This window comes from Panicum virgatum, chromosome 7K, assembly GCF_016808335.1.
Source record: "Panicum virgatum strain AP13 chromosome 7K, P.virgatum_v5, whole genome shotgun sequence".
Lineage (NCBI taxonomy): Eukaryota > Viridiplantae > Streptophyta > Magnoliopsida > Poales > Poaceae > Panicum > Panicum virgatum.
The window spans coordinates 25509290-25521494 of NC_053142.1; the positions used below are offsets into that span (position 1 = coordinate 25509290).

A 12205-nucleotide genomic window follows, 5' to 3' on the forward strand; every position below is an offset into this window, starting at 1 on the left:
TATTAAACAGAATATCATGGTATGCCCTTGTCTTCTGAAGGATCAGATCAATCACGATGATCTACAAAAGGACCAATAAGCAAATTTCAAGGCTTCAGTCAATCATGCTACGAGATGTGCAGCTGACATATTCCAACTAAAGATCGCAAGGCATTGTTCATTGACCACCGTACCATGAATTCACAATCGATGCAGGGATCAGCAAGACCCTTGCAGTTATCCTAGGCACAAAAAAGATCGTAGCATTCAGAGCTGACGGCTCACACAGCAAAAAGGATTAAGCTCATGGTGCAAACACTTGAGAGTATAGCTGGCCAGATGGGCCTGGCCCGATGGGCCGGCACTGGCACGGGCCGAAAAAGCACGAACCGAGAACGGTCCGGCCCGGACCTGTTCGTGCTCGTGCTTGTGCCGTGCCAGGCCCAGTGCCGTGCCTGGGCCGCGATCGCGGCACGCGGCCCGAGCACGGGCACGGCCCGTTCAAGGCAGCGGCACGGGACGGCACGACAATGGGCGGTCGGCGGTGTCTCGCCGCCTCCCCAATCCCCATCCCTAACTCTAAATCATTTCCTCTCTTTCCAATTCTCCATCGACCAGGACCAGCAGGCAGCAGCCTGTCGACCCCCTTCACGCGCCGCCGCCGCTGCTACCGCCCGCCCGCCTGCCTTGCCTCCATGCGCAGCTGCTGCGCCCCCGCGTCCGCCGGCCGCCGCCGCCTCAGGTTGTCGTCGCCCCCGCCCCCTGGCCTGCGCAGATCTACTCCGGCCGCCGCCGCCACCCTCGGCCCCCGCCGGCGCAGGTCGTCCCTACCTCCCCGGCCGGCGCCGCCGCCATCCGACATCCCCTCCTCCAGTCCTCCCCTTGCTCTGCTCTGCGCCGGGGCGCCGGCCACCTCCGCCGTGCTGCCGTGCCCCGGCACGGCAGCACGGCGCCCTTGCCGGGTCGTGCCTGGGCCGGAATTCCGGCACGGTGGCACTACGCGGCACGGCACGGCGGCGCCGCCGTGCCCCGGCGTGCCGGGTCTCGCTGTGCTGGGCCGTGCCGTGCCCGTTTGGCCACCTATACTTGAGAGATGACCAGATGGGGGTGGAGAGCTAGGACTGTGTGGCTTACGCAATTCATCAAGCGGATGTTGGCCGGGATACTGCATGAAGAGCATCTTCATGCGCCAAGCGCAGACAGCGCAGCTCGGACCTTCCCCTTCCGCAAACGCATCGCCCATTGCTAGGATTCCGATCCATCTGTAGAAGCTCCTGCAGGACCCAACTCGCCCCGCAGCGCGGCATCTCGCTCGAACAGACCCGTGATGAACCCCCCCCCCCCCCCCCCCCCCGTGTTCTGCACTCGGCTGCTTGCATTTGTGCAGGTACGTGTTGTCAGGTGATGATGGTTCCTGATTGATCTTCATATTTGCAAGTCGATCTGCATTTTTTGTTGTAGCGGTGATGCCGTTCTGATGCACAGGTTTGTCGAGTAAGGCTCCACCGAAAGATTACTCGATCGTTGAGCCCATCCAATCCCGCGAGGACCTTCAACGCGTTCCTCTCCATCTCCATCCCATAGTCACAAAGTTCTTGGGTCGACCGGATCGAAGAACGGGGTCGATGGTCGAAGGTCGTCACTTTATAAAATTGTGGTACGAAGAGGGTATACATCTATGGAACGATAAATTATTATGTGAAACGCGACCCTGATTCATCGGGGTCGATATCTTCGGGTCGATAAAGACAAAAACTATATATGTGCTACTAATGAAGAAACTAATCTGCACAAGCATATAAAAAACATATAAAAGAGTACATTTAGACCATGCTACACGTACTCAGCTCATTGTCTAACAAAAACCACACCAATCCACTGTTCTTAACCTCCTTATCCCAATTAAATCTGCTAGTAATGGGGCTGCGACCCCTTTCAAACCAGGACACGATCCAATTTTGAATGGGACACTGACCCTCTTCGACCCCGACCCTCGAATCGGAGCGGTGTTCCCGAGTCGAGGGACGAGGCATCGACCCCGAATCCTATGACTATGCTCCATCCTCTCCTCCATTTTCGGCAACAGCATTCTGCCTGAAATCCAGGTTGACAAATTCAGCCTCCAACTTTTTTCCTTACGATCTTCAGAACTTTCGGACTTGCCTGCTTACCTACCGTGATTCAGAAATAAACCTGACTGCCTCTGAGCACGTACGCAGGCCACGCTGGCGGTGCCGGCGTCGGGGAAGATGGCGAAGGCACTGGTGCTGTGCTACTCCGTGCTGTCGCTCATGTTCTACTTCCTGGCCATCATTGGCTACTGGGCGTTCGGCAACCAGGTACGCTTCAACGTGCTCAAGAGCCTCATGCCGGACACGGGCCCCTGGCTCGCCCCGTCGTGGCTGCTCATCCTCACCGCCGTCCTCATCCTCCTCCAGCTCATCGCCATCGCCCTGGTGAGCACACAACCTCCATGGCCAATGGCTTGTGGTGATTCGCCATGATTCAACGCGACTCTGAACATGGGACGCCATGTGCATTGGCTGGTTGTTGACACCCAAAATTGGCACGACTAAGGTTTTCTGGGCAATCTGGACAGACCGGTCAGACCTCTCACATGAACCGGTCAGACCGGTCTAGACAAGTTTGTCAAATTGCAAATTGGACTGTACCACTACGTAGATCTCGTCGAGACGATCGAAATGCATATATAGAACGTCCAATTTGGAGTCCGGATGAGGGAGTTATGCCTCCCGGAAGACCTGCACCCTGGTCTGACCGGTCAGACCGGTCCAGGGCGGTCAGACCGGTCCAGAGACCGGTCAGACCGGTCCGAAACACCCAGTCCGAGTTAGGAGTTGTATTTTGACACGGGATTTGATAGGGTTCCGACTCCTAACGGGTACAGACCTCCCCACCCTATATATATGAAGGGCCACGGCCGATTCAGGTTAATCCCAATCGATTCACACAATTACCTTTACCTTTTATCCTCCAAACCTTAACTTTTCCAACCCTATCTGCTGTTCTTCGCTCGTCTCCACGGCGTTCGATGGCATTCTGAGTGGCCTGCCGACCTCAGAGCAACCCTAGATCCACGAGCTCCGACGGGGTCCCTCCCGAGCTCGAGGTTTTAGGTTTTCGCGGTGTTCTCTGTAGAACCGGTCTGACCGGTCGCCATAACCGGTTTGACCGGTCTGTGCGCAGGGAGCTCGTTGGTGAAGATCGTGTCGACGATCAACGCGCGTTCTAGCGCATTCAAGTGTGTTGGCGCAAATTAGTGTCAACACACTTTTTGGCGACTCCACTGGGGACAGATTAATCTGGTTTTTAAACCGATCTAATCTAGTTCTCAAAGAAGATGGGCGTCATCACCGACCTCGACGAAGGCAACATCTCCACATCTATCGAGGAACTCAGCGAGGAGGAGCGCCAAGAGTACTTGGTGGTCAGGAGCACTTCAAAGCACAATTTTTGAAGGGATTCAAGAAAAATCAGCAAGGCCAGGTCACGAGGGTTCAAGACTTCGTGATGCCCTCTTTTATGCTCAAAAATAAGCAAGTCGAGGTAATAAGCAATGTAAGCACTTCATCTTCCGACTTATTTAGCCAATTATGGATAAGAAGATTGCTGATATATATAAGCCCATAAATGATTTAAAAGATCAAATAGATATCATGAAAAAGGGCAAATCCATAGATGGTAATTGTGCTTTCCAAACTGCTAATTCATCGGTTATGCTAGCATCTGTTCAAGAACCACTATATGGCATGCCGACGAGCTATTTTGCAGGGCAAACATCACCATTGCAGTTGGTACAGCCGAATGCGGCTGGACCGGTCAGACCGGTCCAACAGACCGGTCAGACCGGTGCGATGGTGGTCAGCCCAGTAACATCTACACCGAACACGTCTACTCTTTGCTCGGCAATCCTTAGCCGAACCAATGAGATGACAAATTGTGTGCAGCCTTCTCCTTCACAAGAACCTGGTTCTCCACATGAACCGATTTTTGTTAATGTACATGAAAATTCTGCGGGGCATGCACCGATAAGTTCGGTTCAGACGATGCTACAAGATAATCCTATAGAACATCGTCTTACTTCTGTAGCACAAGCATCCATGAGTGGTAGATGCAAAGCCGATCCCGCTAGGTTAAAAGAGGATCCGGCTACTGCGATGAAAACTAAATTCGGTGTGGATATAGGTAATTCTACATTATACCAAAAGCCATATCCTTCTGAATTTGATTTAGTTTCTTTTCCTGCTGGTTGGTGTGTTCCTGATTTTGTGAAATTTAGTGGTGATGATAATAAAGCACCTTGGGAGCACATTGACCAATATATCTTACAACTTGGAAAAGCTGGTTTTCATGAGGCTTTGCGCATTCGCTTATTTTCATTATCTTTGACTGGAACCGCTTTTTCTTGGTTTTCTTCATTGGCCCCGAATTCTATTCAGTCTTGGAATCAGTTGGAACGTAAGTTTCATAATCGTTTTTATAATGGGCACAATGAAGCTAAACTGTCGGATTTGGCATCGGTTAGTCAAGGCCAAGATGAGCCTGCTTCGGATTACTTCCGAAGGTTTAAAGATATCAAAAACCGATGTTTAAATTTAACAGTTTCTGAAAAGGAATGGGCTGATTTGGCTTTTGATGGTTTGCGTTCTTATTTGAAAAAAGAACTCGAAGGCTTTGAGTACTACACTATTAATTATTTGCACATGAAAGTTTTGGGTTTAGAATTTAGACTACAGAACACAAAAGATGCCCATAATACTCATCGGTCCATACATGTTGATTGTAAATTTGATTCGGACGATGAAAAAAAGGAATTTGCTCAATTCATATGGCCATCAGAAGCTAAGCCGTGTTCTTGTTCATCGCTTAAGCCGATTCCGAAGAATCGGCAAGAACAAGTTCGTTTCACATTTGATGTTTCGAAGTGTGATCGCATATTTGATGAATTGCTTAGAAGCGGAAACATCAAGTTGTCACATGTCATACCGCCACTTGAGGAGGTAAAGCAGCATGCATATTGCAAGTGGCATAATACTTTTTCTCATGCAACTAATGATTGCAATATCTTTCGTCAAAAAATCCAATCGGCCGTTAATGAAGGACGATTGGTAATGCATGAGGTAAAAGATGACAAGGCGTCATTCCCTGTCCATACGATTGATTTGGATAATGTCAAGGTACTCATTCGGCCGGAACAAGCCGAAGGAGCAAAAGAAAAAAAAATTATCATTGATGAGCCAAGGCCGAAAAATATCAATGACAAGATTCAGGCTAGGGAAGTGACGATGGAGAAGACTCCTAATGGAAAGGAGTCACTGAAGATCACTGTCAAAGTTTCAAGACCCGGAGGGCAAGATAATTCCTCACAAGACACAAGTCGGCCTGCTGCCCAGGCACGACCGGTCAGACCGGTCGCCTCAACCGGTCAGACCGGTCAGACAAAAGGCCGGCCCAGAACTTTCAAGCCTAAGCGGCCGGAAGGAGGTACTCAGAAGATTAATGAGTCAAAGGTGCAGGGGAGTTTTACAAAGCAGAAGCTCACCTTCGCTCAGTTACTGCACAAATACACAAAGGCCGTTCCAAAAGATCGGCCACTAAAAAAAGAACCAAGTTCACCTTCACGTCAAGGCAAGCGTTCTTCTCCTAGGGGAGAATCCAACAAGCGTAGGGGTGATAGCACTACATTATTCCCTCCTCAGAAGATGTGTACTACCACGCCATGGGCGTCACTGGCATCGGGTTTTTCTTGTCCTACATGGGGGCATGAAGGAATTTGGATGTATTGTTATCCGATGCTATACTTACCATCTCACCACAGGGAGGAGGATCACAGATGGCCTGTGTTCGGCAAGGTTGCACGACCAGTGCATGACCGATTGAGATCCAACGAATCAGGTCAGAGGCGACAGCCTGCATCGGTCAGACCGGTCGCCGCTGACCGGTCTCATCCGAGGCCGGGCAAAGCTCATTCTCCGAGACAGGTTTGCCGTGTCAAGGAGAAGAAAGAAGAGGTACAACCCACTATTGATCCAGAGAAAGCTAAAGCCGATGATGTTGTGCAAATCGGCAATATCAAAGTGGTTGTCAATAATGCGGGTACAAGGCCGATGGTTTTTGGTAAATCGGTCAATCCTTCTATCCAAAGGCCGATCATGGCAAATGATCATGAGGCTAGCAGCAGTAACTCGACATCAAAGTACTTTCAACCAAGATGGTGTCCTTCGGGGTTGACTCGTACTCAAAGAAGGATGCTGCAGCGTCTACGTGCTCAGGAGAAGAAGGAGCAGGAGTTCAAGAGGCTGAGGGACAAACAATTCAACCACTACAGACCAATGGTCCCTCAGGGCAAGGTATGGAGGGTTAAAGTAGTTGACCAGCCAGCACGATCGGTCGAATCGCCTCAGGCGACCGGTCAGACCGGTTACGGCGACCGGTCTGACCGCCCAGAGCAACCGGTCAGACCGGTTGAGGTTTCAGCAGAACAGAAAGCCGAATTGGCAATGCCCATTTCGGTTCCTTGCGATGGAGAAACACTGCTAGCATTCTCGGTACAAGGCAATGAGGAGCTAGTGGATCATGAGGCTACACCAAAAGAACAGCAATATGGAGCTCGACGACATTTAAGTGCTCGGGGGGCAAAATATTGGCAAATAATAATTTACCTCATGAAGTTTCTATGCAACAGATCAGTTTGCAAGGGGCTCTCAAGACTTTGATCGAGTATTTGAGGTCCTGAGCTGGTTGAAAATTGCAACATCAGCGAATAAAAGCCGAATTAGAAGTTTTTCAATTCGAGCTAGAAAATTGGCAAACTATTTGTAATAAGCATATTGATGCTCTTACTTCTATTCTTCGGTTAAAGAATGAAACCAAATTTACTTGGAGGGCAGAACAGCAAGAGGCTTTTGAAAAGGTCAAGGTTTATTTGTCTTCAACACCTGTGCTCAAGGCGCCTAGGAGAGGGGTTCCTTTCAGGCTTTATGTGGCTGTTGAAGATAATGTCATTGGGACTGTTTTGACTCAAGAACTGAAGACAAGGAGTATGTCATCACTTATATAAGCCAATGACTTATTGATGCGGAGACAAGGTATACTCTTACTGAGAAGTTATGTTTGTCTCTCTATTATGCTTGTACCAAATTGAAGCATTATCTACTATCTAGTACTTGCATAGTAGTATGTCAAACCGATGTGCTCAAGCGCATGTTACAAAAGCCGATTTTAAGTGCTAGAATCGGCGAGTGAGCTTATGCTTTAGTTGAATATGATTTGGCTTGTGAATTCTTGGAATCTATGAGAGGCCAAATCATAACGGATTTCGTTGTTGAGCATCGGATTAATGATAAGCATGTTTTGGAAATTAGCTATGTTACTTGCACACCACGGAATTATATTTTGATAGATCGGTTTGTGATGATGATCAAAGAATTGGTGCTGTCTTGATTTCTCCAAGTGATGGTATTCTGAGTTCTCAAACCGATCAAAGGAGGATTGCATAAATAGTCAAGTTGAGTATGAAGCCCTCTTATTTGGCTTGGAATTTTTGCAATTTACGGGTGTGAAACGTGTTGAAGCCTTTGGTGATTCACTTCTGATGGTGCAGCAAGTATTTGAGGTATGCTAATGATATAATGGATATTTAAATGCATATCTTGGCATATACCTCAATATTATTTCTTCCTTCAATGAATTTGTTATAAGATATATACCAAGGGAAGAGAATGGGCAGGCTATTGCTATGGCTAAGCAAGCATTTGGCTAATAAATTATGAAAAAATATTTTCATATTCGAAAGCCAATGCAAGCAAAACCCAAGTTGCAGGATCTGGACGAACCGGTCCGACCGGTCGATGCAACCGGTCTGACCGCCTAGACCGGTCTGACCGGTCATGAGACCGGTCTGACCGTCCAGACTGCTGGAGACACCAATTCGGCTATGAAAGGTGATTCATCACTAAAGCGGAATATCAGAACTGGAGGGTTCCTGTAATATCCTATCTAAAGATCTTGGTCGCGGTGCAGAAAAGGATATTTGGCGGATAACACTTAAAAATGTTTTAGTCAACGATAAGCTCTATCGTTGAATAGCCGAATATTTATTTCTTAAATGTTTAAGCTCAGATCAGGCAAAATTTGCCATGAGGAACGTTCATGAAGATGTTTGTGGTACACATCAATCGGCTCCTTGGATGAAGTGGTTGTTTGATAGAGCCGGTTTGTATTAGTATACCATGAACTTTGATTGTTTCAAGAAGTATAAAAGGGTGTGAAGAGTATCAGCGGTTTGGTGATTTACTATTGGTGCCCGCTGTGATGATATGTCATATTATCAAATCATGGTCGTTCCGAGGTTGAGGATTGGATTTCATTGTTCGAATTAATCCTCCATCTTCGAAGAGGCATTGCTTCGTGTTAGTTGCTACAAATTATTTTACTAAATGGACCGAAGCAGTTCCTTTGAAGGACATGATTCACAGCCGAGATTGTATATATTGAGGCTTGTCTCACTTATACAAGATGACATGGCCGATATATGATATCGTCCTTCAAAGCAAGACATGATTGGTGTGTAGGTGCTTCTCATTGTTCAAGTGCATTTTTGGGCTTGGAGATATGTTTCTTAGTACGTAAGCTTTACTAAGAAACAGGGGGGCATATGTTGACAACCAAAATTGGCACGACTAAGATTTTCTAGGCAATCTGGACAGACCGGTCAGACCTCTCACATGAACCGGTCAGACCGGTCTAGACAAGTTTGTCAAATTGCAAATTGGACTGTACCACTGCGTAGATCTCGTCGAGATGATCGAAATGCATATATAGAACGTCCAATTTGGAGTCCGGATGAGGGAGTTATGCCTCCCGGAAGACCTGCAGACCGGTCTGACCGGTCAGACCGGTCCAGAGACCGGTCAGACCGGTCCGGAACACCCAGTCCGAGTTAGGAGTTGTATTTTGACACGGGATTTGATAGTGTTCCGACTCCTAACGGGTACAGACCTCCCCACCCTATATATATGAAGGGCCACGGCCGATTGAGGTTAATCCCAATCGATTCACACAATTACCTTTACCTTTTATCCTCCAAACCATAACTTTTCCAACCCTATCTGCTGTTCTTCGCTCGTCTCCACGGCGTTCGATGGCGTTCTGAGTGGCCTGCCGACCTCAGAGCAACCCTAGATCCACGAGCTCCGACGGGGTCCCTCCCGAGCTCGAGGTTTTAGGTTTTCGCGGAGTTCTCTATAGAACCGGTCTGACCGGTCGCCATAACCGGTCTGACCGGTCTGTGCGCAGGGAGCTCGTTGGTGAAGATCGTGTCGACGATCAACGCGCGTTCTAGCGCATTCAAGTGTGTTGGCGCAAATTAGTGTCAACACAGGTGTACTCGCGGTGGCGTACGAGATCATCGAGGCCAGGTCGGCGGACGCGGCGCGCGGGCGGTTCTCGCGGCGGAACCTCGCGCCGCGGGTGGCGCTGCGGACGGCGTACGTTGCCGGGTGCGCGCTCGTGGCGGCGATGCTGCCCTTCTTCGGCGAGATCATCGCCGTGGTGGGCGCCGTCGGGTACATCCCGCTCGACGTCGTGATCCCCGTCGTCATGTACAACATGGCCCCGCGCGGCGGCGGCGGCGGCGGGCGCCGGTCGCAGGCAGCCTACGCGGCCAACGTCGCCATCATGGTGGTCTTCGTCGGCCTCGGGGTGATCGGCGCCGTGGCGTCGGTGCGGAAGCTCGCCATCAACGCCGGCCAGTTCAAGCTCTTCAGCAATGGGCTCTCTTAGACCATCTATTATGTATGGGCCTAAACCCCGGCCCATCAGTTGAATCGTATGGAATTTCGGCCTGTCTAACAAATAGGACACCATCCATACCGAGTTTTCCCTTTCGAGATTTTTTTTTCGAAAAAATTTGTGGCTGGTGCTCGGGCGCTATTATGTGTTGCTGCATGTGATGGTTCGGGCTGTTTGTTTTCACTTAGCTTATAATCTAAGTGTTTCCGAGAGAAGCGAAATTTTTTCCGCTTCTCGATTCTCGCTTCTCGTAGTTCAAAACACTGAAGCGGATTACCACAGAAGCAAAAATAAGTGAGACATTTGGTGGAATTCTCGCTTATTTCCATTAATAAGCCGATTATAATCGAAAACAAATATGGACGATAAACCATCACCTGAAGCAGATAATTTTATTGGACCGGCCCATTTAATTGTTTGAGTATTGCGGTGCCATCTAAATAAGAGAGAGATTATTTGCATGCATGCAAAAAAAAACAACAAAAATGATATCACCCACATGCAAGAAAATTCAAAACTAAAAAAATATAAATATTAAACCGAGCATTCAAATTAAATTTAAATTGTACTATTATCTTTTTTATAATAACATCTTGAAATAACACCGCACTTACCTATGTTTGGATGATTTTTTAATAACATTTTATATATTAATAAATAACTAAATTTAGATCCTGGAAATAAATAAGTTAACAACATGAATAAATGATTATTTTTGTGAAAAAAATTAAACATAACAAACAAATAATAATGTACAACAAACAAAACATGAACATTTGATTGTATAGGATAAATAAAGAAAACCATATCACGAACAAATAAGTCAACATTATGGAACAATTTTATCTACAAAACGAATAAATAATTTGATGTTACGGAAAAATTAGTTAGACACATATTACATAAAGATAAATACATTTACACTGTAAAAAGAATTATTTTTAGAAGCATCATGAGCTAACACAAAGTAGCATATAAAAAATAAATCATTTCATACACCAATTTATGAATCTACAAGACAAATAATTAGTATAAATTGAGTATGACTGGCTTTTAAATGTAAACAAATAGTTTTATGCTACAATTTATCATTCTTCATAGTCTGTATAAAGAAATAGAGCATAGCTCAGCTGGTAAGGTTCCTTGTGGTAGAACCTACCCACCAGGGTTCGAGTCCTAGACTCGGCACTGGTGCTCGCATTTTCTTGGATTTATTCCAGGATTTAACTGGCGCTATTCTTTCAGTGGTAGGCGACGTGCCCGTCGATAGCGAGGCTCCAGTGGTGACTTCGTCAATTTCGAGGATCAAGCCGGTCAATCTCTCAAAGGTGCTCATAGGGGTAGGGTTGCGTGCATATATTCATAGGGGTGAGTGTGCGTGTGTTTGTGAGCGTCTGCATCTGTACTGTGTTTCGCAAAAAAAAAGAATAGAAAAATTAAAAATAGAAGAGAGGAAGATAAATTTATAACTAACCGTCTGTATATGATCTAAGAAGTTAAAGTATAACTGCTAGGAAAGAAAAGAAATAGAAAAAAAAGCTATCGTAACACAGGGAAGGAAAGAATGTACATAGGGAAGGAGAGAATGTCAAAAAGAGAAGAAGATAAAAAGAAGGAAACAAGGGACGGGAAGGTAAAAGAATAGAAGAGAGGAACATAAATTTATAACTAACCATCTGTATATGATCTAAGAAGTTAAAGTATAACTGCTAGGAAAGAAAAGAAATAGAAAAAAAAGCTATCGTAACACAGGGAAGGAAAGAATGTACATAGGGAAGGAGAGAATGTCAAAAAGAGAAGAAGATAAAAAGAAGGAAACAAGGGACGGGAAGGTAAAAGAAGAGAAGCTACCTTACGGGAAAGAAGAAATAAAAATACAAAAATATGAATGCATGTGTGTCAGTATAGCTATAGCTTAGCTAGTAGCTAGATACGTAGTCTGTCATATTCTACGACTGACAGCAATAGTTAAAATTTGTTCACTTACACTTTCACATGTGACACGCGCCTCCCCACGCAGCTACCTTAGATAGCCTCACATGCATAGATAAGGTCTTTAATTGCTGCACTGATTTGTTGGGCTAATTTATTTGTACGGCCCATTTGAGATTGTCTTCAGGTGATGAAACAATGGGCTATCGCGCGAGCGATATATAGCCGTGGCGCAGGGGCTCTGCCTATTCATCAATAGTAGAAGAGAGAAAAGTTACAAATACAAGCAGCAGCAAGCTGCCGGACTGAAAACTATATAGAAACTCCTGTCTACTGACTAGCTACCCCTAAAGAAAACAGGGAAAAAGACTCAAGTGACCCCCACTGTTGTATGGGCTGCTCTGTAGTTGGCAATGTCGTTGTTAATTAAACTCACTAGCTGATCTTGCGACATCGCCCTGTTATCAAAGACGCGGCGACA

At 46.7% G+C, this 12205-nt stretch overlaps 1 pseudogene; it reads left to right on the plus strand.

Annotated features, from left to right (window-relative positions):
* Positions 1–318: 318 nt before the first annotated feature.
* LOC120640048 lies at positions 319–9783 on the plus strand (annotated as a pseudogene).
* The last annotated feature ends 2422 nt before the right edge of the window (positions 9784–12205 follow it).